At 48.9% G+C, this 26,463-nt stretch overlaps 1 non-coding gene across 1 annotated transcript; it reads right to left on the bottom strand.

Moving 5' to 3' along the window:
- Nucleotides 1–16,926: 16,926 nt before the first annotated feature.
- Nucleotides 16,927–17,035, bottom strand: LOC132570653 (U6 spliceosomal RNA). The gene has a single exon (XR_009555356.1). It is a non-coding gene; the product is annotated as a U6 spliceosomal RNA (small nuclear RNA).
- Nucleotides 17,036–26,463: the final 9,428 nt, after the last annotated feature.

Here is a 26,463-nt window from a genome sequence, read left to right as displayed (position 1 = left end):
TCGTGGCACCACCACATTGCAAAAATCTGAAAACAAGAGTATGGATCCTCTTGGAGTTCTCATGTGGATTCCATCAAAAACCACCATAAAAGCACATGTATCAACAATATGTGTGACACCAGAGACAATGTGGATCCAGCACTTTGCCGCAGTGCCATGGTACACAAACTTTGGCTCCCAGATGCAGAACCTCAAGAGTTTTCATAGGACTCAAGAGACTATGATTTAGAAGTTTTTAAGACGGAGTGGGAAAAGTTTAGAAGATATGTAGAAAAAGAGTGGAGAATAAAAGGACATTAGACAATTTCTGATAATGATTAAGTTTTAGAAAGAAAAAGAACATAAGTTTTTGTTTTAATAGTTAAGTGTACCTTTAAATATTAGCATTTTAAGTAAATCAACACCGGTGGGGGTCAAGTAACGGGGGGGAGGGGTGGGTAGAAAGTAATATATGGGGTAGATAAAAGAAGTTATTAAGATGTAAGAAATAGATTTGTTACCACATGTTACCAAGAAAATCGTTTTAACCAAAAAACAAAAAAGTTTTCATAGGACTCCAGCAAACTAAGCTCTAAAATCTAAGGTGGTGTCCCGTGGTCCATTGACCACCCTTGCAGGAGAAAATGCTGTAAAATCACAGCTGACTTATGGTGAAACTGTATGGTTTTCAAGGCAAACAACGTTCAGAGGTGCTTCTCCACCGCCGGCCTCTGCAGAGCAACCCTGCACTGCCGTAGGGGGCTCCCATCCTAGTACTAACCTGGGATGATCCTGCAATGCTTCCGAGATCTGATGAAATCAAGTAAGCATGGGCCTTGCCAAACACCTTTGCTGGTGATAAGAAGAAACACTGACTTTTCTGCCTTACTTTTCTCTACCCAAAGGAGTCTCGATGCAGCTTCCAATCGCCTTCCCTTCCTCTCCCCGTCAGGTGCCCCAGAGGTAGGTGGGACTGAGAGACTTCCGAGAGAACTGTGATTGGCCCAAGGTCTCCCACGACATGGCCACGACATGTATCCTGGACACTAGGATCCATGTGGAAGACGGATGGGGACTCAAACCCAGCTCTCCAGATTAGAGTCTGCCGCTCTTCACCACACCACAATGGCTCTCGCAACACAGAACTTCCGGCAGATATAATATGGCTTGAACAGGAAGTTCAAGGACAAGAAAAGTCCTCCACTGAACTAGCAAATGAGGATGAACAAAAGGGGACTTACTTCCAAGGAGACCTGCCTAGGATTGCTGCCTTCATGTTGCTGCGGGGGCACTAGAGCACGGATCTGAGCTGCAGAGCCTCATTTTTTAAAACTAACCTCTCCCCATGAGTGAGCTTACATTCCATACACATTGATCACGCCCACGACCAGGGGTGGAATTCTAGCAGGAGCTTCTTTGCATATTAGGCCACACACCCCTGAGGCAGCCAATCCTACAAGAGATTACAAGGCTCTTTTTTGTAAGCTCTTGGAGGATTGGCTACATCAGGGGTATGTGTCCTAATATGCAAAGGGGCTCCTGCTAGAATCCCACCCCTGCCCATGCCCACAACAGTTCCATTGAGGGAAAGTTTCCCGTGAACCTGCCACCGCCCCTTTCATTTCCCTCCTTTCCAACCCTTTAAAGAGGCTTCTGATTAACTCAGCTGGCCACAACACCCCAGAATTTGCCATTACTTAGTCAATGCCAATGTGGCGCACTAGTTGGGAGTTGTACACTAGGTTCGGGGAATCCAATTTTTGAAAGAAAACACCCCACAGAAGCTTGCTGACAGACCTTGGCCCAGTCGCACACTCAAGACTAGCCTACTTCACAGGGTTGTTGTGAGACTTAAAATGGGGGACAGAAGAAACAGGTCAGGTGCTTTGGGTCTTCACTGGTATAAATGGAGCAAATAAAAATCAATGCTTGTTCCCTAAAAGGGACGGGGGCAGGAATTGTTCCTTGAAGCTCCTGCAATTGTGGGGTTTTTTTTTAATGTTTCCCCATAATTATTTGTGAGTCTGAAAAAACACCCATGAGCCACCAAGGGGAGCAAGAAAAACCTCATGAAGCCAAGAAGCAGCCTGTTTGGCCCGTCATTGGTTGGAGGGAGGGTAGAGAAGCTGAGTCTGAGGGAGGCTCACCGGAGCATCCCACCGCCGCCACCAGCAGGAGGGCAAACCCATCTCAGTCTGCCTGAAAAATCTCCTTGTGGGACTGCAAAGCACTTTCCGCTGAGCCCACTGAAGAGGAACTCAGGGTGAGAGCCAGGATTGGCCAAGGGGTTTTCTCCAATCAGAAAATAGTACTCCAAAATTGTCATGAGTCACTGGGCAGAACCATCGCCGGCAGCTGGGAAAGGGAAAGAAAAGGTCCCCCCCCCCCCTTGGCTTGGGATCCTGGGACTTGGCTGCAGGAGGAGGTGGTGCAATTGCAAACCAAAGGTGGTTTCTGGTGGGAAGGAAATTCCCCCCCTCCTCCAAAAGTGGGCTAGGAATAAAAGAAGTCCATGCAGAGTCAGGAGCTCGCTGGGCTGGCGCATCAGCATGGTGGAGAGTGGTAGAGCATCTGCTTGGGAAGCAGAAGGTCCCAGGTTCAATCCCCGGCATCTCCAACTAAAAAGGGTCCAGGCAAGAAGGCGTGAAAAACCTCAGTTTGAGACCCTGGAGAGCAGGGGAGGGACGGTGGCTCAGTGGTAGAGCATCTGCTTGGTAAGCAGAAGGACCCAAGTTCAATCCCCAGCATCTCCCAACTAAAAAGGGTCCAGGCAAGTAGGTGTGAAAAACCTCAGTTTGAGACCCTGGAGAGCAGGGGAGGGACGGTGGCTCAGTGGTAGAGCATCTGCTTGGTAAGCAGAAGGTCCCAGGTTCAATCCCTGGCATCTCCCAACTAAAAAGGGTCCAGGCAAGTAGGTGTGAAAAACCTCAGCTTGAGACCCAGGAGAGCCGCTGCCAGTCTGAGTAGACAAGACTGACCTTGATGGACCAAGGCTCTGATGCAGCAGAAGGCAGCTTCATATGATTAGGCCTATGATATGATTAGGCCGGCTCCCGTCTGGTCGGACTCACCTCTGTTGTCCTGGATGAACTGGACCGCCTTCTCGTCGGGCTGATGATACACGTAAGCGCGGGCGCGGATGTTGGGGATGGTGGCTGCCAGCTGCTTCCCAAAGCCCCACACGGGGTACTGCCAGTAATCGACCTGCCGGCTGGCGAGCAGGAGGGCGCGGGAGGTCCAGTGGAAGTGGCGGAGCAGCTGGGCCTGGAAATCGAGGAGGTTGGGCCCCGCAGGGCCGGCGTAGACCGACGCGCTGAAATCTTGGCGCCGCAGGTAGACCCCGGCTCTGAGGAGCGGCAGCTGCGAGAACTTGGCAAAGGACTCCACGACGACGTGTAGGCGGAAGCAGCCCGGCCCCAGCAGCACGTCGGGGGCTTGGGAGCGCTTCAGGTCCGTGGCCTTGAAGAAGGCCGCTCGGGAGTCGCATTGGCCCTCCTGGTTCTCGGTGGAGGCGAAGGCGGTGCGCACGTCGAGGCCTAGGGGGCGCAGCTGGGCCTCCAGGGCCAGGCTCAGGGCGGGTTGCACGCGCGGCCAGGCCCAGGGGTAGCGCAGGTTGCGCCCCGGCAGCAGCACCCCCAAAGTCACCGCCTCCGTCGGGGCAACGCTGGCGGTCACCTGCGGGGCGGTGGAGGCCTCGGAGAAGGGCACCCCCAGCAGGGCCCCCAGGAGGAGGAGCGGCGGCGCGGCCATGGATGGGGCGGGCGAGGAGCCTCGGTGTATGGCTTCTCTTACGTTCTCTGGGCGGCAGAAGTGGAGCCCCGCCGGGCTCCCTCGGAAAAGGCGGCCCTCCCTCCGGGCGCCTGGGCGGGGCGAAGTAGGGGGTGGCCGCCTCTCTGCGCCCTCCCGCCGGCTCTCCTGGAGCCGCAGGTGCCTTCCTGGTGCTGGGTGGAGGCGAAGGCGGTGCGGAGGGCGAGGCCTTGGGGACGCAGCTGGGCCTCCAGGGCCAGGCTCAGGGCGGGTTTGACGCGAGGCCAGGCCCAGGGGTAGCGCAGGTTGCGCCCGGGCAGCAGCACCCCCAGCCTCACCTCCCCCGACGGGGCGGCGCTGGCCTGGGCGGAGGCGACGGAGGGCACCCCCAGCAGGGCTGGCAGCAGCAGGAGCGGCGGTGGCGCCGCCATGGACGGGGCGGGCGAGGAGCTCTGGGCGGCAGCAGAACCCGGAGAGAGCCCGTCTGTGGGGCGTCGGCGCTGCGCTCCCTTGGGAAAGGCGCCTCTTCGCGGCCCTCCCCTCGGACGTCTGGCCGGGATTTAGGGTTGCCAAGTCCGATTCAAGAAATATCCGGGGGCTTTGGGGGTGGAGCCAGGAGACTTTGGGGGCGGAGCCAGGAGAAATGGTGTGAGAAGCATTATTGAACTCGGAAGGGAGTTCTGGCCGTCACATTTAAAGGGACCGCACATCTTTTAAATGCCTTCCATTGGAAATAGTGAAGGATAGAAGCACCTTCTTCTGGGGCTCATAGAATTGGACCCCCTTAGCCAATCGTTTTGAAACTTGGTGGGTATTTTGGAGAGAGGCACTGGATGCTATGCTGCAAATGTGGTGCCTCAACCTCAAAAAAACAGCCTCCCCAGAGCCCTAGATATCCATGGATCAAATCATGGAGAGCCAGTTTGGTGTGGAGAGCCAGTTTGGTGTAGTGGTTAAGTGTGCGGACGCTTATCTGGGAGAACCGGGTTTGATTCCCCACTCCTCCACTTGCACCTGCTGACATGGTCTTGGGTCAGCCATAGCTCTGGCAGAGGTTGTCCTTGAAAGGGCAGCTGCTGTTATAGCCCTCTCCAGCCCCACCCATCTTACAGGGTGTCTGTTGTGGGGGAGGAAGGTAAAGAAGATTGTGAGCCGCTCTGAGACTCTTCGGAGTGGAGGGTGGGATATAAATCCAATTTCATCTTCTTCTTCTTCTCAATTTTCCCCCATCGGAATCAGTCTCCACAGGGAACAATGGAGTGCCCAGCATACATTCCGCCCCCCCCCCCCGCTTTCTGATGACCCTGAAGCGGGTGGAGGGAGGGCCTCCAAACTGGCAGATCTCCTGCCCCCACCTGGGGATTGGCAACCCTAGAGGGTTTGGGGGTAGCTGCCCCTCTTTCCACCCTCCCGCCTGCTCCCTGCTCTCCTGGATGCAGGGCCAGCTGAGCGAGGCAGGATCCAGAGCTGCTCGGCCTGCTCCCCATGGGCTGTCGATAATTGTCAGTGGATCCACCTGAATCCCCGCCATTGTCCCCCAAAAAAACAACCTCCAAACATCGGCAGCACCAAGCAAGGCAGGCATCCCCGCTTCCAGATGCCCTCGCCTGCCCCCCAACAGCTACTCCGGAGTTTCTGGAGGGACAGCGGATACCGCAGAGTAGGATTTTTCCCACCCCAAGTCCAGTTTATGCCTCCCCCACTGCCCTGGGGGTCCCCAACAGGTATTAATAATCGATCTCCATAGGGGATAAGGGGATAAAACCTGAGTTTGAATAGAAACCCACCCAAGCCCAGAGGACCTCCACAAACTGGGCGAGTGAGCGACAAGGTGGCAAAGGAAGTTCAGGGTTGCTTAAGTGTACGCTGATGCATACTGGGACAAAAAAGGCCCATCTTCAAGTATAGGCTACTGGGGTCTGAACTTGCTGAGACTGAGAGGTTTGCTCAAGATCATGGGGTCATAGTGGATAGTTCAATGAAAACCGTCACCCCAGTGTGCTGCAGCAGTGTAAAAGACAAACTCAGTGTTAGGGATTATTAGGAAATGGATTGAGAATAAAGCGACTGATGTTATAAAAACCCCGTATACATCTCTGGTGCGACCTCATTTGGAATACTCCATACATTAAAGGGCATTCAAGGTAAAGGTAGTCCCCTGCCCCTGCGCAAGTACCAGTCATTTCCGACTCTGAGGTGATGTCACATCACGACGTTTTCACGGCAGACTTTTTTACAGGGACGTTACAGAGCTGGGAAAAGTACAGAGCCGGGCAACCAGATTAGGGGGTTGCAGCATGAGGCTGAAGAGTCTGGGACTTTTCCGTTCGGAAAAGAGACAACTAAAGGGGAACATGATAGAGCTTTATAAATTTTGAATGGGGTGGAGTGAGTTCACGAAGAGAACTTTCTTTCCCAAAATGCGAGAACTCGAGGGCGTCGTGAAGCCGATGGACAGTAGCTTCAAGATGGACAAAAGGACGTACTGCTTTACAAAGAGAGGGATTGAAATGTGGAAATTGCCGCCAGAGGATGCAGTGATGGCCACAGGAGTAAACAGCTTTAAAAGTGGATTATCGATGGCTATTAACCATAGTGACTAAGGGAAACCTCCACATTCAGAGGCACTAAGATGGCTGCTGCGTGAGGCAGGATGGTGGACTAGATGGACCACTTATATGATCCAGCAGAATTGTTCTTATGTCCTTAACTGAGGTAAATTGACTGGCATGAGGTGGTTTGCTGAGAAAGGAAGGAAGGAAGGAAGGAAGAAAGAAAGAAAGAAAGAAAGAAAGAAAGAAAGAAAGAAAGAAAGAAAGAAAGAAAGAAAGAAAGAAAGAAAGAAAGAAAGAAAGAAAGAAAAAATTGCAGCTCTTCGAGCTGTTGAATTAAGCCATACTAGACTGGCTTTCTAAGTCATTTCTAGGCCTTTGAGCCAATGGTAATTAAGGTGCAGTCCTAAACTTAACACCCTTCTAAGCCCATTGACTTTGATGGACCTTGTGAAGAAGGATTTTTGTTCAGGACAGCACAGTAAACTATCTCTTGCTAAGTTATTTTGAATTGTTTTGATAAAATCCCCCTTAGTGTTTGTTAGTTTTGCCTCTGCCTGCCTTGAAACACCCCAGACGTGCTTGGAGGGGCCCAGGAATCCCAGCTAACAAGAGTCCAGAAGAAGAGGGAGGGAGGGATGGTGGCTCAGCAGTAGAGCATCTGCTTTGTAAGCAGAAGGTCTCAGGTTCAATCCCCGGCATCTCCAACTAAAAAGGGTCCAGGCAAATAGGCATGAAAAACCTCCGCTTGAGACCCTGGAGAGCTGCTGCCAGTCTGAGTAGACAAGACTGACTTTGATGGATCGAGGGTCTGATTCAGTGTAAGGCAGCTTCATATGTTCATATGATATTGGACTTATACCCCACCCTGCACTCCGAATCCCAGAGTCTCAGAGCGGCTTACAATCTCCTTTACCTTCCTCCCCCCACAACAGACACCCTCTGAGGTGGGTGGGGTTGAGAGGGCTCCGCCCGGGCAGCAGCACCCCCAGCCTCACCTCCCCCGACGGGGCGGCGCTGGCCTGGGCGGAGGCGACGGAGGGCACCCCCAGCAGGGCTGGCAGCAGCAGGAGCGGCGGTGGCGCCGCCATGGACGGGGCGGGCGAGGAGCTCTGGGCGGCAGCAGAACCCGGAGAGAGCCCGTCTGTGGGGCGTCGGCGCTGCGCTCCCTTGGGAAAGGCGCCTCTTCGCGGCCCTCCCCTCGGACGTCTGGCCGGGATTTAGGGTTGCCAAGTCCGATTCAAGAAATATCCGGGGGCTTTGGGGGTGGAGCCAGGAGACTTTGGGGGCGGAGCCAGGAGAAATGGTGTGAGAAGCATTATTGAACTCGGAAGGGAGTTCTGGCCGTCACATTTAAAGGGACCGCACATCTTTTAAATGCCTTCCATTGGAAATAGTGAAGGATAGAAGCACCTTCTTCTGGGGCTCATAGAATTGGACCCCCTTAGCCAATCGTTTTGAAACTTGGTGGGTATTTTGGAGAGAGGCACTGGATGCTATGCTGCAAATGTGGTGCCTCAACCTCAAAAAAACAGCCTCCCCAGAGCCCTAGATATCCATGGATCAAATCATGGAGAGCCAGTTTGGTGTGGAGAGCCAGTTTGGTGTAGTGGTTAAGTGTGCGGACGCTTATCTGGGAGAACCGGGTTTGATTCCCCACTCCTCCACTTGCACCTGCTGACATGGTCTTGGGTCAGCCATAGCTCTGGCAGAGGTTGTCCTTGAAAGGGCAGCTGCTGTTATAGCCCTCTCCAGCCCCACCCATCTTACAGGGTGTCTGTTGTGGGGGAGGAAGGTAAAGAAGATTGTGAGCCGCTCTGAGACTCTTCGGAGTGGAGGGTGGGATATAAATCCAATTTCATCTTCTTCTTCTTCTCAATTTTCCCCCATCGGAATCAGTCTCCACAGGGAACAATGGAGTGCCCAGCATACATTCCGCCCCCCCCCCCCCGCTTTCTGATGACCCTGAAGCGGGTGGAGGGAGGGCCTCCAAACTGGCAGATCTCCTGCCCCCACCTGGGGATTGGCAACCCTAGAGGGTTTGGGGGTAGCTGCCCCTCTTTCCACCCTCCCGCCTGCTCCCTGCTCTCCTGGATGCAGGGCCAGCTGAGCGAGGCAGGATCCAGAGCTGCTCGGCCTGCTCCCCATGGGCTGTCGATAATTGTCAGTGGATCCACCTGAATCCCCGCCATTGTCCCCCAAAAAAACAACCTCCAAACATCGGCAGCACCAAGCAAGGCAGGCATCCCCGCTTCCAGATGCCCTCGCCTGCCCCCCAACAGCTACTCCGGAGTTTCTGGAGGGACAGCGGATACCGCAGAGTAGGATTTTTCCCACCCCAAGTCCAGTTTATGCCTCCCCCACTGCCCTGGGGGTCCCCAACAGGTATTAATAATCGATCTCCATAGGGGATAAGGGGATAAAACCTGAGTTTGAATAGAAACCCACCCAAGCCCAGAGGACCTCCACAAACTGGGCGAGTGAGCGACAAGGTGGCAAAGGAAGTTCAGGGTTGCTTAAGTGTACGCTGATGCATACTGGGACAAAAAAGGCCCATCTTCAAGTATAGGCTACTGGGGTCTGAACTTGCTGAGACTGAGAGGTTTGCTCAAGATCATGGGGTCATAGTGGATAGTTCAATGAAAACCGTCACCCCAGTGTGCTGCAGCAGTGTAAAAGACAAACTCAGTGTTAGGGATTATTAGGAAATGGATTGAGAATAAAGCGACTGATGTTATAAAAACCCCGTATACATCTCTGGTGCGACCTCATTTGGAATACTCCATACATTAAAGGGCATTCAAGGTAAAGGTAGTCCCCTGCCCCTGCGCAAGTACCAGTCATTTCCGACTCTGAGGTGATGTCACATCACGACGTTTTCACGGCAGACTTTTTTACAGGGACGTTACAGAGCTGGGAAAAGTACAGAGCCGGGCAACCAGATTAGGGGGTTGCAGCATGAGGCTGAAGAGTCTGGGACTTTTCCGTTCGGAAAAGAGACAACTAAAGGGGAACATGATAGAGCTTTATAAATTTTGAATGGGGTGGAGTGAGTTCACGAAGAGAACTTTCTTTCCCAAAATGCGAGAACTCGAGGGCGTCGTGAAGCCGATGGACAGTAGCTTCAAGATGGACAAAAGGACGTACTGCTTTACAAAGAGAGGGATTGAAATGTGGAAATTGCCGCCAGAGGATGCAGTGATGGCCACAGGAGTAAACAGCTTTAAAAGTGGATTATCGATGGCTATTAACCATAGTGACTAAGGGAAACCTCCACATTCAGAGGCACTAAGATGGCTGCTGCGTGAGGCAGGATGGTGGACTAGATGGACCACTTATATGATCCAGCAGAATTGTTCTTATGTCCTTAACTGAGGTAAATTGACTGGCATGAGGTGGTTTGCTGAGAAAGGAAGGAAGGAAGGAAGGAAGAAAGAAAGAAAGAAAGAAAGAAAGAAAGAAAGAAAGAAAGAAAGAAAGAAAGAAAGAAAGAAAGAAAGAAAATTGCAGCTCTTCGAGCTGTTGAATTAAGCCATACTAGACTGGCTTTCTAAGTCATTTCTAGGCCTTTGAGCCAATGGTAATTAAGGTGCAGTCCTAAACTTAACACCCTTCTAAGCCCATTGACTTTGATGGACCTTGTGAAGAAGGATTTTTGTTCAGGACAGCACAGTAAACTATCTCTTGCTAAGTTATTTTGAATTGTTTTGATAAAATCCCCCTTAGTGTTTGTTAGTTTTGCCTCTGCCTGCCTTGAAACACCCCAGACGTGCTTGGAGGGGCCCAGGAATCCCAGCTAACAAGAGTCCAGAAGAAGAGGGAGGGAGGGATGGTGGCTCAGCAGTAGAGCATCTGCTTTGTAAGCAGAAGGTCTCAGGTTCAATCCCCGGCATCTCCAACTAAAAAGGGTCCAGGCAAATAGGCATGAAAAACCTCCGCTTGAGACCCTGGAGAGCTGCTGCCAGTCTGAGTAGACAAGACTGACTTTGATGGATCGAGGGTCTGATTCAGTGTAAGGCAGCTTCATATGTTCATATGATATTGGACTTATACCCCACCCTGCACTCCGAATCCCAGAGTCTCAGAGCGGCTTACAATCTCCTTTACCTTCCTCCCCCCACAACAGACACCCTCTGAGGTGGGTGGGGTTGAGAGGGCTCTCACAGCAGCTGCCCTTTCAAGGACAACTCCTCTGAGAGCTATGGCTGACCCAAGGCCATTCCAGCAGCTGCAAGTGGAGGAGTGGGGAATCAAACCCGGTTCTCCCAGATAAGAGCCCACACACACTTAACCACTACACCAAACAGCAGCACCTTAAAGACTAACAAAATTTGTGGCAGGGTAAGTGCTTTCGTGAGTCAGTGCTCACTTCCTCACTGCAGAAAACAGATGTTTGGCAAGGTGGACTTAGGGTTGCCAGGTCCAATTCAAGAAATATCTGGGGACTTTGTGGGTAAAGCCAGAAGACTTTGGGGGTGGAGCCAGGAGAAAGGGTGTGACAAGCATGACAACTCCAGAACGAGTTTTGGCTGACAAATTTAAGGGACTGCACACCTTTTAAATGCCTTCCCTCCACTGAAAATAATGAAGGATAGGAGCGCCTTCTTTGTGGGCTCCTAGAATTGGGGTGCCCAGCAGTAATTTCCCTCCTCCCCTCCTACTTCCTGATGACCCTGAAGTGGTGGTGGGGAGGGCCTCCAAACCAGGATTGGCATAATCTTGTAAACTTCTATCATGTCACCCCGCAGTCGACGTTTCTCCCTGGGGACTGGGAGCCCTAATAATTCATCAGCCAGAGAGCACTGCCAGGCCCGCAGCTCCAAATGGCGTTGTGACTGGCCTCAAAGGCCGCCAGTCTCCTCAAGATACGGTTGCCAATTCCCAGGTGGAGGCAGGGGATCCCCCAGTTTGGAGTCCTTCCCCTCGCTGCAGAGCCATCAGAAAGGGGGTGGGGGGTGGGGAATGTCTGCTGGGCATAGGGTTGCCAAGTCCAATTCAAGAGGTATCTGGGGACTTTGGGGGTGGAGCCAGGAGACTTTGGGGGTGGAGCCAGAAGACATTAGGGGTGGAGCCAAGATCAAGGCTGGGACAAGCATAATTGAACTCCAAAAGGGAGTTCTGGCCATCACATTTAAAGGGACGGCACACCTTTTCAATGCCTTCCTTCCATAGGAAATAATGAAGGATAGGGGCACCTTCTTTTGGGGCTCATAGAATTGGATCTCCTTGTCCAATCTTTTTGAAACTTGGGGGATATTTTGCAGAGAGGCACTAGATGCTATACTGAAAATTTGGTGCCTCTACCTCAAAAAAACAGCACCCCCCCCAGAGCCCCAGATACCCGCGGATCAATTCTTCATTATTTTTTATGGGAATAAATCTCCCCAGGGAATAACAGAGTTCCCAGCAGACATTTCCCTCCCCTCCCCCCGCTTTCTGACGACCCTGAAGCGGGGGGGGGGCCTCCAAACCGGGGGATCCCCTGCCCCCACCTGGGGATTGGCAACCCTAGCTGGGCACTCCATTATGCTCTATGGAGACTGATTCCCATAGGGTATGGTGGAGAATTGGTATCTGGGGCTCTGGAGGGACTGTTTTTTGAGGTAGAGGCACCAAATTTTCAGCATAGCATCTGGTGCCTTTCCTAAAAACACCTTCCAAATTTCAAACGGATTGGACCAGGGGGGTCCAATTCTATGAGCCCCAAAAGAAGGTGCCCCTATCCATTATTTCCAATGGAGGGAAAGCATTTAAAATGTGTGCAGTCCCTTTAAATGTGATGGCCTGAAAGCTGCCTTCGCTCTCCAATCTCCCCCCACCAACCCCTCAGGCTGACTGGTGAAGCGGCCTGCAGGCTCGGATGCAGCCTTTCTCTTTCCTCTCAGAGGCCTGAGGCCTTTTTCGGATTTGCCCTCTGGGCCTACATTTCCCAGATGCCCTCCAATGCAGCCAGGGATAGGGCCTGGTGAAATTGGAGGGAAAGGAGAGGCCAATCACCACCATGGAGGCGGGGCTAGAAGAGAACTTATATAAGCCCCCCCCAGGAGGGAAGGCCATTTTCTCCTTGGGGTTGAGTCGGTGAGGTGGTCTGTTGTTTGCTATAGCCAGCTTTCTTCACTCAGCGGGGCTTTTTTATAATTTTATTTTTTAACTATTTTTATTTTGTATCAGTTGCAATAAATGTTGTTGATGACACTAAACAAATGGAAGACAAATCTTAAATTCAGGTTAAATATGATAGCAGACTCTGAAATGTGTTCAAAAGCAATCAAAAATAGAATTATAGTTTTGTATTTGTTTTTTTTTAGTATCCAGCACTGGCAAATTTGATTCTAGAGCATGCGTCATCAAGAAAGGGGGAGCACTTTTGTACAATTTAGAACAGAAGTTATTAGTTTGTAATGACTGTTCTTTTTCTGAAATTTTATCCATAAATATAAATTCCTGCAATTTCCTATACCATTGACATCGTTGGTGTATTTTTATTCTTCCAGAAATAGGCAATAAGTGCCTTAGTGGCTGTAAGTAAAACAGCTATAAGTTGTTTCCGAAGTGGAGGAATATCCCAGGGGTCCCATGGGTTTAACAATACTGACTGTGGTGTCTTGGGAATGTCATAATTTGTGATCAATTTAATCTTTTCCAGCACATATGACCAGAATGAGGCTATCCGAGTGCAGCCCCACCAACAATACAGGTATGTTCCCTTTGCATTAACCTTTCTAGCACAAAAAGATTGATGCGCTTTCATGAGGTAAAATCTGGTTAAAAACATAAGAGAAGCCATGTTGGATCAGGCCAATGGCCCATCCAGTCCAACACTCTGTGTCACATAAGAAGCCATGTTGGATCAGGCCAATGGCCCATCCAGTCCAACACTCTGTGTCACATAAGAACATAAGAGAAGCCATGTTGGATCAGGCCAATGGCCCATCCAGTCCAACACTCTGTGTCGCATAAGAACATAAGAGAAGCCATGTTGGATCAGGCCAGTGGCCCATCCAGTCCAACACTCTGTGTCACAGAAGAACAGAAGAGAAGCCATGTTGGATCAGGCCAATGGCCCATCCAGTCCAACACTCTGTCACACAGTGGCCAAAAAAACCCCAAGTGCCATCAGGAGGTCCATCTGTGGGGCCAGGACACTAGAAGTCCTCACCCTGTTGCCACCCTCCTCCCAAGCACCAAGAATACAGAGCATTACTTGCCCCAGACAGAGAGTTCCAACAATACGCTGTGGCTAATAGCCACTGATGGACCTCTGCTACATATGTTTATCCAGTCCCCTCTTGAAACTGGCTATGCTTGCAGCCACCACCACCTCCTGTGGCAGTGAATTCCATGTGTTAATTATCCTTTGGATGAAGAAGTACTTCTTTTTAATCCGTTGGAGAAAGGTACCATCTTGTCATGAGTTTAAAAGCAATACATTTCACACTGATCACAGGAATTGGAAGCCCATAAACTTGCCAGATGTAATCCCATTGTGGGGATTGAAGTTGACCACCACAATCTGTGGTGCACATTTTGAAGCCTGGGTGAGATGACATGAGGGCAGTAAATCAAGAGCTGTCCAGAAATAAAGCCACCTCAGGGGATTGACAGAAATCGCCCTTTCATTTGAGAAACAGTCACCTTTGTTAGTTTTTAATGTTTGTGAAGTTGACGTTTTACCTCAGCACTAGAACAGCAATAGTTGAACCCATCTTGTCAGTAGCGGTTTTTGGAACTGAGGGAATGAGGGGCGGTTCGCGTTTATAAAGGGGAAATTTGGTGCGAAAATCCGCACATGCTCAGTGGTGCTCTAAGTGGACCTCCCCAGTTCTAGGAAAAAATTGAGCTAGAATCAATCTCCACGGCCGGCCTGCCCTTGCGCAGTCCCAACGTGTGCACAACAAGATGGACGATGAACAACAGTTACAGGTAAGTGCAACCCTGTTTATTCCATGCACTATGATATTTAAATCCCACTGGTTTTAATGGTTTCAGCAAAATTTTATAAGTTTTGGAAAGTTTTTACTATTTCGCTCTCTCGGTTTCAGAACCTTCTCAAAAGTCAGAAAGAGGTCTTATGATGCCTTTCTTAATTCTCGGAGAGAGTATTAAACTGCAGTTGTAAATACATGTACCAAGGAATTGACATGCACACTTTATTATCTAATTTTCAGCTTTCCTCCATAGGAGACCATTTTTGTTACATCAATGAAACAATACACGCCTTTAGATCTCCATATCTTGAATGCAGAAAGATCCTTTCCTGGAATACATCACTCTTGGTCTATAAAGGATGCAACAGGAGAAACATCTGGAGCTAGAACATGTTTCTTTGAGTCCCAAATTTCCAAGAGATTTTTTTAAAAAAATATTCTGGTTGACAAAGGCTGCTCTGAACTCTTTTCCAAATAATATCTGTAATATAATATATTCCTAAGAAACTATTTTCAGTCTCAGTGGAGCTGTCTTATTCCCCAGTGAGATTTTAGAGGAATGAAAAATTGCCAGAAAACAAATAGAAACCTCTGTTGCCTGATGGCCTAAAATGCCTCCATAGACATTTTAGCGTCTAGAAACTGTTAGCTGAATGAGAACTACTTTCAGGATGTTCCAAGATTTTCCCCATCTTAACTCCCCTTTGTGAGCAGAGGAGAGGGAGTGGGTGGGTAGGTAGAGTGTGGAGTTTTCTTCTTTTTGGAGGGCACCCCTCGCCACCTTTTTTAGCCAGAAATCTTCACACTCTTTAAAGAAGAAGATTATATTGGATTTATATCTTGCCCAACACTGAATCTCAGAGTGGTCACAATCTCCTTTACCTCCCCCCTCCACCCACAACAGGCACCTTGTGAGGTGGGTGGGGTTGAGAGAGCTCTTACAGCAGCTGCAGTTGTCCCAGATAAGATTCCGCACACTTAACCACTACACCAAACTGGCTCTCCAGTTAGCTAAAAAAATGCTCCACCTACCCCAGTTAGCCAAAAAAATGCTCCACTTCTCCAGTTAGCTAAAAAAAAAAACATTCCACCAACCCACCCCAACTCCCTCTCTGCTCACAGAGTGGGGTTAAGATGGGGAAAATCTTGGAACATCCTGAGAGTAGCTCTCATTCAGCGCATTCCACTAAAAAACAAAAAGATTCTTAGTTTTCAAAACATTATTGGATGGAGCGAATCAGGCACTCCCCCGCCCTGCAGGGTCCTCACATCTCGGCCCCTGCAATTAGATGTGCACTGTGTGCTCTGTTCTGGGAACTCAGTCCCTGCCGGGTGCAAGGGCCTCTGATTCCGATCATGACCTTGGTGCAGGGCTAGAGTTGCCAGCTCCAGTTTGAAAAACACCTGGAGAGTTTGGGGGTGGAACCTGAGGAGGGCATGGTTTGGGGAGGACAGAAACTTCATGCCATAGAGCCTGCCTTCCAAGATCAATTGTAAACTCAGGAGCTCTCCAGCTACCACCTGGAGGCTGGCAACTAGCATGGGCAGGGCAATGGGGGTTAAACAGCTCCTGCCTTCTTCCCAACCTGAAAGTCCCAGGGAGTGGCTATTTGCCCTGCTGGGGAAACTTACGTGTTGCATATCGGTACACAAAGCTTGTTCCAACAGGACAAATAGTGGCTTTCAGGGCCGATCCAGGTAGGAACGTGGAGTGTATATGGGGGATTAACTCCTTTTCATCCCTGTGCACAGCGGTCCCAATCCGAACCTGGTTCTTTTGCATCTGGGAACTGATTTCTGAGCAAGGGGCTTGCAGCAAACGACTGATTGCAGGATCCTGGCTCGACACAAGGACTCAGTGTATGTGCCCAGCGACCCCACTCTGTTTGTGGCCCTTCACGCAAGACAACGGTTCTTCTTTCTGCAGATTCCTAGGGTGGAAACAACCAGGGCCAGCACTAGGGCACATGGTGCCCCAGGCAGACCTGTGGCCGGCCGCCCCCCTCCACAGCGCCGCCCCTCCACTGCACCTTCTCCTCTCTCCCTTCCCCACCAGGCCCATATCAATGCCTGGGAAGGGGCAGTGGAGCACCGCACTCCCCAGGGTATTTAAAGGCGCCCCCCTGCCAGTCAGCTGATCAGCCGGCCCTTTGGCGCGCACACTGTCAGTGCGGGGTTCAGGGGGCAGGCCAGCAGTAATGGGAAGGACAAGCAAGCCGCTGGAAGAGTGGCTGCCACTGCTGCCTCCTCCCTCCTTCCTTCCTGGATTGTGTGGGAAGGAAAGGGGGAGGAGGCAGCGGTGGCGGCCACTCTTTCAGCGACTCGCTCGTCCTCGCTGCTGCTGACCTACCCCCTCAACCCCGCACTGATAGTGTGCGTGCCGGAACTGCGAGCCTCCAGCGTTGTTTTACCCAATGATTGGTGGGGGGGTGCCTTTAAATAGCCCGGGGAATATGGCCTTCCACCGCCCCTCTGCCGGCATTGAAATGGAGCTGGTGGGGAAGGGAGGGAGGAGTAAGCTGGAGAGTGCAGGCAAAGGAGGTTATCTGCCTAGAGGGAGGGGGGAAGGCCGAATTTGGTGCCCCCACCTTGCCGGTGCCCTAGGCAAATGCCTAGTGGGCGAGCTGGCCCTGGAGACAACCTCTTTGTTAGGCATAAACACCTTTGTTTTCTCCTACTCAGTCCCTGGTCCTTTGAACAACCTCCAAGATCTGTTCTTGAGCAGGAGAGGGTGACTTACTGAATTCTGCAACATTCTTTCATGGGGGCCATGCTAATCTTCTCTGTCTCGTTCCAGTTTTTGTAGGTGTGCTGCTGAAGTGAGACCACTGAGTCGAATGAACAGTAACAGAAAAGAAAGAAGGAGAAGAGATCTGTTAAGAGAGGGAGCCTGTTGTGGCTGCAAGGTGAGTTACTTGCTGAAAACCTGTGCATTTTTCTTTCATCCGGGGACTGTAGTCTGTGGGGGGGAAGTACGGTTCTGACAAAATCACACACCAGTGGGGTCAGATCCCTTCCCTAAACACATTTTGGTTTTAATAGATGTATTGAATTTTCAAATAAAAGGGAATGGGAAGGGGAAATAGAAGGAAAGGGGAAGGGTAGGGTACATGAATTAAAAGCTTGTAGTTTTTCTACTTATACAATGTTCATTTCGTATCATCATCATTATCAATCGTCTTGTGATATTCTCTGCAAGTACACCTTATAATTCAGTAATTCAATCATTATTAATATCTTTTAAAGCTCCTACTAGAATATAACTTGGGGGGGGGGGGACGATGGCTCAGTGGTAGAGCATCTGCTTGGGAAGCAGAAGGTCCCAGGTTCAATCCCTGGCATCTCCAAAAAAGGGTCCAGGCAAATAGGTGTGAAAAACCTCAGCTTGAGACCCTGGAGAGCCGCTGCCAGTCTGAGAAGACAATACTGAGTTTGATGGACCAAAGGTCTGATTCAGTAGAAGGCAGCTTCATATGTTCATAACTTTACATGGCAATAATTATGGTAGATTACATTATTATTTTATTTTGGAAGTTTGTATAGAATCCATCTTTAACCTAAGTGTTACCATTAATTTTGCAAAGGCTTTGTGACCTTTTATGATTTTAACTAAATCCGGCCCATTTATCTGTTAGCTGAATGAGAACTTTGTGTCCTTTTATGATTTTAACTCAATCCAGTCCATTTATCCTTAGTACTTAAAAAAGGGAGAAAGAAGAGGAAAGAAGAAAGTAGGTCCTTTAGCCTAACGCCTGCATCTTCTTTCCTGCCTCTAAATTGAATTCAAGGGCAGGAATGAAATTTGGGAGATAATGGTCAGACCCCACACCTGGTGTAGGAGGCCTTGCTGTGGATTGGGACCATGGTGCTTGGAAGAGTTAATCACTCCCATCTCCACTGCTGTTTTCAGAAAAACGTCCTTTGCCTGAACACTTATTTGGCAACAAAGCAAGAAACAACGGTGTAAGGCTGAACAACCGCAGAAATAAACACCATGTCAAACTCACTTATATTGGTGTGTTCTTGTTAGAGCTGGCCCCGCCACTAGGCAAACTAGGCGACTGCCTAGGGCGCTGGCCTTCTGCGGGCACCGAATTGGGTGCCCCCTCATGATTCAGTCATGCTATCAGTGCAGGAGGGGTGCCAGAAGTTAGCCTTGCCTAGGGTGTCAGACAGTCTAGAGCTGGCCCTGGTTCTTGTATTATTCTCACAATACACACTCGGCAGTAATATATCATACGCAGAACTTAGCACTCTCAATTTGTCACGGCTGGGGCCGGGTCAGGCAAAGTCCAGGGGCAGTCCGAGGTCTGTAGCCAGTAAGCAGGAGGGTCCGAGGCACCAAATCCGAATCACTGTACAAGTATCGCAGGTCCGAGGTCCAGAAGCCGAGGTCAGGGAGTCCAGAAGTCACAAGCCAAAGTCAGGGAGTCCAGAAACCAAAGTGAAGCCGGAGTGGATGCTAGAACATCAGGGAGATGACTAGTTGCTTCCACAAAGCCTCCTCCCAAAGCCTACAGCTATATAGCCCTCTGCTGGCTGTTGCCCATTTGGGCTAATTGCTGGCTCAGAGAGGCAGCCAGGATGCTGTTGCAACTCAAGCATCCTTGCTCTTAGAAGGGCCAGAATCCTCTCAAAACTCAGGGCTCAGGGAGCGTCTTGCTTGTGAGCGTGCCGCCCTCCTCCGATCCCTGAGGTCCTGACGGAGGCGGTCACGCACACGCGCCACCCAAGAGGGCGAGGCAGGGGGGCTGGGATCTTCTCCAGCAGGAGGCAGGGGCAGTGGTGCAGGTGGCAGGAGCACAGTTTCTCCTGCAGGCTCAACTTCCTCTGCAGGGTCCCCAGCACCCATGATACAATTAGTTCAGTAAGCCCTTTGGAAAATGTCTCTAACAAAAAAAGTCCATCTCAGGCTCTGGTCAGTTTCACAGATGTGTCTCCAGCACTGCTTGATAAATGGTGATGATAACAGGTGGTGGACGGCATGCCTTGCCGGGGCTATTGTCTTAAAACAGCATGTTTCAAGAGAACCTAAACTGCCAGATTGACTTTTGTGGACTTGTGCAATTAAAAGTTTGAGCAGTGGTTCCAACTCAACGCGGGTGACTTGAAAAAGAGAGAGCCTCTTGAAACACGCCTTCCAAAGGGCTTACTGAACTAATTGAGAGTGCTAAGTTCTACATATGCTATATTACTGTTGAGTGTGTATTGTGAAAATAATACAAGAACATACCAGTCTAAGTGAGTTTTACACGGTGTTTATTTCTGTGAACTGTTATTTGGCATGGTGGGCAGAAGGGGGAGCAGGTGGAATATGACTGCCTGCCTTTTCCCCAGGCAGGAGCTAACGACAGATCTCGCAGGGATGGGACTTTCTCTTGGGAAAGCAAAATGCAGGGAAAGGGTTAACTCCCTCTGCCATGCTGCAATCCCAGTCTATGGACTTGCCCATCTTCCATATCAGTCCAGTATGTGCCAAATAAATGCCCAGGGACGAGGCTACGCATATAGGTTTCTTTCTCAATGGCTGCAGCTACAGGTTAACAAGGCATTTTTAGCCTGCATCGTGGTGCATCCCTTTCCTTTGTCCCCTCTGATTGCCATTTTGGAATATTAACGGCTGCAGCAGGGGATGTGGTCAGGGCAGAGCTGCCGTTCATCCCTGACATCGGCTAGTTCTCTTTGGCAGGAATGCTGTGTGTGTTGTGTCCCACTTTTGGCAGTCTCCACTCCTCCTGCACCCGCAGTCTGCCTGCAGTTGTCAAGAGATTTTCCTTAGCAAGGGTGGGGGGAGAGGACAAGCTGCGTAAAGACACTGGAAGCAGATTTCTTGATGCTGGGATTTATATTATTAATTGTTTGGGTAATTATTTAGAAAACGTATCTGCTGCCTCTCTGGCGACCTGCTCGAGACAGCTCGTATGCCACACAACAAAACAAAACCAGCAAGCCAAGCCATTCATGCAGAACTATTTTTTTTTAAATGATAGAATTGGTTTATAACTGCATCCCATTGGTTATTAGCAGATTTTAATGACAATCACACTGGGAAAAGCTTTGTTACTTCTTTTAAAATGCTAGATATTGACTCTCTCTTTCTTTCCTTGGCAGATCTCATTGGTATATTGCTGTAATTTGCTTCCTTTGGTTAGAAGAATAAGTTGCTTATGAGGACTCTCTGGGTGAGTGTTCATTGCAGCCTCTCCAGTTTCCAGTTCATCCAGTTCTTGGAAGGACGGTAACCTCCTCTTCATTCCAGTACCCCCCCCCCCGCTTCTGCCACCATTTCTTCCTCACGCCGCCCACCGCCAGTTTTCATGCACCATCTCCCATTTGTGTGGTAGTCCAAATCCATATGGAGCTAATTTTTTTTTTAAAAAATCAATCCTTTATTTGCAAAAAAAGCCCCATTCAAAGTATAAAAAAGAAATATAGTTTTTAAAGTTTACCAATGACTGTGTGCCTTTAATAGTTTGCTTTCTTTTTGTAACTTGTTTCAGTAACGGTGGGCATCCTTGCACCCTTAAAAATGAGACGTTCTGCTCAAAGCAGCTCTCTGGTATACATCTTGGTCATTTCAATCACACTTAAGCAGAGGAACTTTCTATAGCAATTATGACCTAAGAGTTATCTAATAAAAACTAGCTACTGCTGTGTGAGATACCTTGGCGTATATTGTTGATTTATCTTTCCAGAACAGCCGAACTGACTTGGCATCCAGCTGGCCAGCATTAAAGGGTCTTTTATGCCGGCACAATGAATTTGTCAATGGAAGCGCTTAATCTCACTGACGCTCCAATGGTGTAGGAGCATGCAACGTCCACCTGCAAGAAGAATGTTGGGGGAAAATTAACATGGAGAGAAGATCAAGACAACAGAGGAAATACCATACCAGTAAGTGGAGGTGTATACTTGTCGTGTTGCAGAGATGTTGGCTCTCGATAAGACATTTTCGTTCTCTGTCACAAAGTAATTTAGACTCTGTTAGGAGCCTTTCTGAGATCAGTTGTTCACTCAAACCATGTATGGGTTTTTGGTTCTCTTCCTGTTTGCAGAGAGGTTTGAGCAAGGAGCAGAGAGGTTTGAGCAAGGAGCAGAGAGGTTTGAGCATAAGCCATTCCAACCAAATATTTCCAGCAGCGAGAAACGTTCCAGAAAAACTCTCTCTCCCCCACTCTGCATTGCCACCCTGGATGCTGAATGCTTTATCAACTCAACCACAGGCTTCCTGGCTACAGCTGCTCTCTTTGCCCTCAAAGGGAAGGCAGAAACCTGTTCTGCAGGCTTGTTGGGAGACCCCACCAAGCATTGCCATCCTCCTGGAGTATAGGAAATTCTAGCCACTCATCCTCTGCCTTGTCAGTTGCAATGCAGTAGCATCTTTAAGACCAACAAACAAAGGGGTTATTCAGAATGTCAGCTTCCGTAAGCATGCCTGCTTCATCAGACAGTGGAATGGGGTACAGTGAACAGAGCTTTGTATAGCTGGTGGGCAGTGGTTAAGAATGCAGAGTGGTACAAAGAATCCAATGGCAGAATAGTGAAATGAACAAACTTTGAAAGGACATTTGGTCTGGATAGCATTTGCATGGGAAACCAATTAAACAGTAACATGTCGGAATGGGAGAATGAGGCAATAAATGCTGTCTGTTAATTTCTTAGTGCTTGCAACCAAATGCTATCCAGACCAAATGTTCTTTCAGTTTGTTCATTCCACTATTTTGCCACTGGATTCTAACTTTGTACCGCTTGGCATTCTTAACCCCTGCCCACCAACTATAAGTGGCTATACTCATTGTACCCCATTCTGTTATCTGATGAAGTGTGCATGCATACGAAAATGACATTCTGAATAAAACTTCATTGGTCTTCAAGGTGTTACTGGACTCCTACTTTGTTCTATGGCTTCGGACCAACACGGCTGCAAACATGGATTTGTCAGTTGCAAGTCACTCTTCCCTTCTTTCCTTACTCGCTCATTCTTCCTCTTCGTGGGAATATCAGTTTTTGACAGAGAATTAGGTAGCCTTTCGGAGCCCTTCAAGGGCCCATGAAACATGTTTAAGCATAGTTGGCAACACGACAAAGGAAATCAGCACGCCCACAAAGTCTAGAAAGAGTGTCCTGTGTCCAGCCTCTCCCTGTCAAGCATCGATATTTCTCAATAATCAAGCTTTTGTTCTTTAATCTTTTATTGTTGAAACTCCATAGCTTGTCCAAGGACGGACTCCTTGGAAGTAATGACATACATAGCATTGCATAGTAACTTATAGGCATGCTTCAAAGGGAATGGTTACAGATAACTTCAAAAGGATAACATAAAGATGCAAATTGAGTTGAGGGTTCAAAGGCTACTCACTAGTATCTCTGTATGACTTAAGGAATGTCAGCTAATAAAAACATCTCCCTTTCTCACACATTATCTGAGAACCGATAAGACCTGGCTGTGTGAATCTGGGGGAGAGGCACTCTACACCATTAACACAAGGTTACTCTAAACATCCTGGGCCCAGATGGATTTATTATGTACCCTTTGGTTAGAAGGAGGAAAAGGGGGGTGAGGGGAAGAGTATGAAGAGTGCTCTGCTTTGTATCTGGCTTGGCTGTTAAACACCATTAGAAGTAGCATATAGAAATGGCATGCTTGACACTCCTTTGGAATTCCATTGCAGGTGTCAGCACAGTCTCTGTTATACAGAGGCCTCAAAGATAGCTTGGAAAACAAAATCAGGCTGTCTGTTTCTTTCCCAAAGTAAGGAGAGGAGAGTCTCCTTAAATATGCCTTTCCCCTCTCTGTCTAGGCTTGGCTTCCTCACCCAGGAGGACAAAAGGACCATGAGCTCCCTCGTCCTCCTTTGGGTTTGTCTTCTAGGCAAAGCAAGCGATGCAAGAAAGATTGTGGGCTGCCCCTTCCTGCCACACTGCATGGAATATCAGAAGAGCCCTCAAACAACCATCAGGGAGGCCTCTGTCAAGACTGCAGGTAAATCAGCAGTTTCCTTTTCCACCTGCATCTTCCTTTCCTTGCTTGGGGATTAGACGTTCTAAGGGGCCACTTCTAAATCAGTAAAGCAGAGATGTGATGGGGCCCAGGGTGACCCACATTCCTGGAGACCCGTCCCTGTAAACCACAAAGAAGGAGAATTGGATTTATATCCCGCCCTTCACTCGGAGCCTCAGAGCAGCTTACAATCTCGTTGCCCTTTCTCTCCCTACAGCAGACACCCTGCGAGGTAGGTGAGGCTGAGAGAGCTCTTAGAGAAGTGCTCTTGAGAGAACAGCTCTGAGAGAACTGGGACTGACCCAAGGTCACCCAGCTGGCTGGCACGTGGAGGAATGGGGAATCAAACTGGTCCTCCAGATCAGAGTCCGTGCACTTAACCACTGCACCAAACTGGTTTTCCATGTGGAAGCAGGCTGTGGAGCGATGAGAGTACGACGCTCTGTACGTGGTCTTGCCGGTTCTTGTATTGCAGGGCTCAGACAGAGCAGGATGTCCACCCTGAGAGGAGAGGAGACCATGTGTGGGATTTAACTTCCCCGCATCCCTTGACAGCCTCTCGCTACTCCCTGTTTCTGACCTGAGTGGCTTAGTTACAGGGAAACTTTCTTGCCCAGATCCAGATGGGCAGCTGAGTCGGTCTGAAGCAGTAGAACAAAATGAGAGTCCAGTAGCACCTTTAAGACCAACAAAGTTTTATTCAGAATGGAAGCTTTCGTGTGCACACAGACTTCATCAGGCAGTGGAATGGGGTGAATTAATGTCTTTGTTTATTGGACTGTATGTACTCTGCCTGTTGCTTTCATGCTCCACGTTAAGAGGCAATAACATTGTGTAAAACTATAACAAGATTCTGTCGTCATTGACATTAATGAAAATTGTTCTTTATTTGTGTGCTACTACAGCTAGCAATGTGTTGGTTCTGTTTGGTCTTTCATGCTGTAATCCCTAAATATTTTTTAAACCATTCTTGGCCTGTGAATAATGAAGCCAGAGAAATCCCTGGAGCTAAATGGCTTTTCCACCTTTGCCATATTTTAAATAAAGCCCTAGCGAATATATTGTCGTTTTTCATTATTTTATGGTCCACTTTCTGGGCCCATAAGGTTTCTGAGACGGATTTTGGTCTCCGATATCGTTCTTCTATATATTTCCAACCTATTTCAATGTCAGGGTTCAAAATTTTTACATCTGAAGATAATACTGACGCTTCGTAATAACTCGAAATATCGGGGATTGCTAACCCACTGATTTTGAAGGTCTTCTCATAGTTGAGAAGCTGATTTGGGGATTTTGTGAATTCCAGATAAAATGACTGCAGCTTCTTCGCCATTTGTGAAGATGGTGGTTTGGGATTGGGGTGGGGAGGGCTCTAAACATATATAAAAAATTAGGAAAAATAAATGATTTAATTGTATTTAATTGCTCTGGCCAAGTGAGGCTCTTCAAGTTCCATTTCCTTAATATTTCATTGGTTCCCTGCACTGTTTCCAAGTAGCTGACAAACAAATTGTCTAGATGAAGGGGTATTTTAATACCTGAATAGCGCCACGTTTTGGTAACCCATTGGTATTTGAAATGAGTCTTAATAAAACTACAAGGCTCTGTTGACAAATTGATAGGGTATAGTTGGGATTTTGCAGCATTAATTGTTAGACCTGAGTGGTGTTTGAACTCCATTAAAATAGCTTCCAGTATTGCTATTGATTGTTCTAGATTTGCTAAGTACAAAACAGTGTCATCTGCAAGAACAGTGATTTTTAGCTCTGATTGGTTTGATTTTTATTCCTTGGGTTTGTGTTGTATTACAGATCATGTTCGCCAGTGGTTCAATTGAAAGTGCAAAAAGTAGGGGTGAAAGGGGGACAGCCTTGCCTTGTACCTCTAGATAGTATTAAGTCTTTGGAATGAGAGCCATTAATCATAATTTGAAGAAGAAGATATTGGATTTATATCCCGCCCTCCACTCCGAAGAGTCTCAGAGCGGCTCACAATCTCCTTTACCTTCCTCCCCCACAACAGACACCCTGTGAGGTGGGTGGGGCTGGAGAGGGCTCTCACAGCAGCTGCCCTTTCAAGGACAACCTCTGCCAGAGCTATGGCTGACCCAAGGCCATTGCAACAGCTGCAAGTGGAGGAGTGGGGAATCAAACCCGGTTCTCCCAGATAAGAGTCCACACACTTAACCACTACACCAAACTGGCTCTCCAGTTTGGAATGAGAGCCAGTTTGGTGTAGTGGTTAAGTGTGTGGACTCTTATCTGGGAGAACCGGGTTTGATTCCCCACTCCTCCACTTGCACCTGCTGGCATGGCCTTGGGTCAGCCATAGCTCCGGCAGAGGTTGTCCTTGAAAGGGCAGCTGCTGTGAGAGCCCTCTCAGCCCCACCCACCTCACAGGGTATCTGTTGTGGGGGAAGGAGATAAAGGAGATTGTAGGCCGTTCTGAGACTCTGTCCTTGAAAGGGCAGCTGCTGTGAGAGCCCTCTCAGCCCCACCCACCTCACAGGGTGTTGTGGGGGAAGAAGATAAAGGAGATTGTAAGCTGCTCTGCGTCTCTGATTCAGAGAGAAGGGCAGGGTATAAATCTGGAATTCTTCTTATGGACATGAGTATAAAGAGGCAATGACATTTAGAAATTTAAGACCAAAGCTGTTGGCCTTAATGACTGCCTTTAAAGAGCTTGGCTCCACTCGGTCGAAGACTTTTTCTATATCTAAAGCCATTAGGAAAGTATTAGATAAGTGCTGTTTACAGTATTGGATAACATTCAGTGTGCTGTATGTATGTTGTCTGTAACATCCCTACCTGGGATAAGTCCTGATTGGTTGAAGTGAATGTAATTTCCTATTATTTGGTTAAGTCTGGTAGCCATGGGGGGCGGAGCGTCGCTGGTACATGGCAGACGTGTTCTGAAGGAGCTCCTGAGCTACCCCCTATATATCGGTTTCTTAAACTCACCGGACTTCGATATCGAAAACTTTCTGATGGGAATGCAAACCAAAAGCAAAAGGAAATCAACTTCCAAAGGAGGAAAATCTGTCGCTGACTTCTTCAAGCCAGAATCAACAGAAAAGGTCAGTCCCCCTCAAACTAGATCGGCTGCAAATATGGCCGCCAGCAACCCTCCCTCCCCAGGATCAGGGCATGAAGACGAGGAAGCCCCCATATGTAAGAGGGACCTAGAAGACTTGAAATCCGATATGCATCGGTTCTTCACTGAGTCTATGGGAAGCTTTTTAAAACCCATTCAGTCT

This window comes from Heteronotia binoei, chromosome 4 (genome assembly GCF_032191835.1).
Source record: "Heteronotia binoei isolate CCM8104 ecotype False Entrance Well chromosome 4, APGP_CSIRO_Hbin_v1, whole genome shotgun sequence".
Taxonomy (NCBI): domain Eukaryota; kingdom Metazoa; phylum Chordata; class Lepidosauria; order Squamata; family Gekkonidae; genus Heteronotia; species Heteronotia binoei.
The sequence above is the reverse complement of the archived record's forward strand: the minus strand, read 5'-3'. Positions and strand labels throughout refer to the sequence as shown.